Genomic DNA, 2,702 nt, shown 5'->3' on the forward strand with positions numbered 1-2,702 from the left:
TTGCCTTCTGTACATGGACAACACAGGTGATGTTTTCTGTAACTGGGTATATGATCCCTGAAGGTCAAGTTGTGTCTCTTTCCCCTCAGAGTACCCAGGCTCCTCACATTCTCTGTGCTCACTTACCCCATTCTTGAAGCTCTTTAACATCTCCTCCTTAGTCATTGAGTGACCTTGCAGTTCTCATGAGAATACCCCTGACTGGATGTTTCCATTCTTAGTCCCATTGTAGGAAGGAGAACAAAGCCTGAAGATGTCATGCTGTTCACCAGTTCAGGCAGTGCAGGAGAAGAGCCTGCAACTAACACCAGAACCTCTGAGTGCTAGGACCCTGACACTTTCCACAGGGTTTCTAGGATGCCTCTAGGTAGGCAGTGTGGCACAAGTTAACTCTTTCCAAATAGCCTGACTGACATAGTGGAGAGACAGCCCACAAATCCCTGTCTCCATCTCCTTCAGCTCTTGCAGGTCTCCTTGGCTAACACCTCAGAGAGATTCTGATTCTTCTGACAGGAGAGCTCCAACAAAAAGCTCAGAATTCAGGTTAGAGGGACAAGTATAGCCATGAGGGTTTTCATATGTATTGGTGGAGTGCTAGGATGTCCTGCTAGGTACAAAGACTGCTGGGAGAGAGCTGGGAACTCATCTTTTGCAAGAAAGCCACTCTCCTCTCAACTTACACAAGCTCCTTCATTTTTCTCCATATTCAGCCTCTTGACACTGAACAGATTGTTCAAGATGATGAGCCCAGGCTTAGAAGATGGACTCCAGCCAAGAAGCCTGGCCACTGTAAGGATCAGCCACATCTTTAGGAAATGCATGGAAAACATCTATGCATCCCAGCGTGCATAGATGGAGAAAAGTGCAAAGACCAGAGTTTCATGAGGCATTCCAGGATACAGAGAGCCTGACAGACTCAGGTCAGAGGTTACCTCTGCATCCTAGGAGAGGAAGAAGGCCCCACTCCACAGAAGAAGCCTGTTGCTGATGCTGTTGCAACTAGAACTATGAATGTGAGACTTGTGTCTCTGTGGACTCTGGGTTTGGGCATCTTGTGCCCAGGTGTCCACAGTTGTCCTCTCATACCTCATTTGGTAGAACTTTGTAAGTCTTAACATTGAGCGTGTCATGTGCATGATGGTATCCCATGAGATACATAGGCTAAGAAAGATTTATATCCCTTCAAGGGGATGGAACTAAACTTTACTAACAGTTGACATTAAAAGTGCTGTTCTGTACTTTGTGGTCATTGACCCTTTTCACTGTAATTGTCAGCTTGCCCACCTGGAAGAGCAGGCCTGACTCTGTATGGAGAATTCAGGTCAGGAATGTCACCAGGGACAGAGGAGTCAATGCTTGCCCTATGAAGGTACCGTACCTGATATCTTGTACTCTGACAGATCAAAGACAGGATGGATAGTTTGCCAATACATAAAGCATAGGCACAGGGCTGGCATAGAAGAATTAACTTGAAGGTACAGCACGTTAGAGAGTAAGGGAGGGCTGAGAATCAGAGGAAGTGTAGGACACACACTGAGATCATGTGACAGGTAGCATGAGCTATGTGGCTGTGACAGCTGGATAAATGTGATTTCTTGCTCTGACTGAAGCAGATCCATGGCAGGGCCTGCCTGAGCCCTCCATTGCTACCTTTGTTTCCAGCTGCTTCTCTCTTGCAAGTCACAAGCTGTATGAAACACTACTCTTGGCTGCCAACATCACATGGGCTTTCTTTACATTATAGGAAGGGTATACAAGAATCTATCCTCCTCTTACCTAAGAGCTAGACTAGGGACAGGAGAACATCAGATCCCTAGAGCCAGTTCTGACTATTCCTATATTGTATCGGGGAAATAATTCAACATCCGAGTTCCTGCAATTAGAAGTCAAATTATACCTGTCAGTCCAAAGTATTACCAAGGATGATACTCTGGGAGTCATCTAAACTGGTCCTCTCCCTCAGCTCTTCCTTGTAAGGAGCCACAGTTAGTGGTGATAGCATCCGCCATTACAAGATGGAGCTGGCATCCTGCTCCCACAAAAGTAAACAACTAACTGCACAGGTGCAAAGAGGCGAAAGCGTGCCAAGCCACTGCCAATCCCGGGGCGTAATAAGGGGTGATGAGTGAACAGCCAATCAGAAGTGAACACGCCACTCTAGGGTGTATATAAGCAGTGCCTCATCCAGGCTCGGGGTCTTCTGCTTTACCTGGTACGAGAATAAAGCCTCGTTGTGGTAACTACCCTAACACTGCCTCACATGTCTCTTTTGAGGGTGTAGGGGACTTAGGAGGCACGTGGAATACTTCCTGCTGGCTATTTCTTGGTCAGTCAGTTTCTCTGTGCTGTTGAAGAGCAGCAAAGGGCTTAGCAAGGACCTCAAAGTCACGCTAAGACTCTACCCTGCCCTGCTGCTCACACAGTGAGAGGCATTTAACATTTATTTGAGACCTTCTCAAGAGTACACACTTGGGCCCCACCACAAAGGAAGGTAGATTAAAGGTGACATGGGCTCAGGAGATTTGACACTGACTCAACAGTCCTTTTATAGTGAATATTTTACACACTACACTGGATCCCAAGGACCAGAGTCAGAGCCAGAGTGGCAGAATGTGTTGTGCAATTAATAGCCAGTGGCATCCTCAGTGGCAAGCCAAGCAGCTCTGGGGAAACCTCAAACCCAGACTGCTGGTCAGGGCCCA

General features: G+C 47.1%; 1 long non-coding RNA gene across 1 annotated transcript; it reads left to right on the forward strand.

The window, feature by feature from the left end:
- On the forward strand, nt 1-1,775 carry LOC143435349 (uncharacterized). Its single transcript, XR_013105575.1, has 3 exons — nt 1-367; nt 460-543; nt 711-1,775. It is a non-coding gene; the product is annotated as an uncharacterized LOC143435349 (long non-coding RNA).
- Nucleotides 1,776-2,702: the final 927 nt, after the last annotated feature.

Source organism: Arvicanthis niloticus, chromosome 21, assembly GCF_011762505.2.
Source record: "Arvicanthis niloticus isolate mArvNil1 chromosome 21, mArvNil1.pat.X, whole genome shotgun sequence".
Classification (NCBI taxonomy): Eukaryota; Metazoa; Chordata; class Mammalia; order Rodentia; family Muridae; genus Arvicanthis; species Arvicanthis niloticus.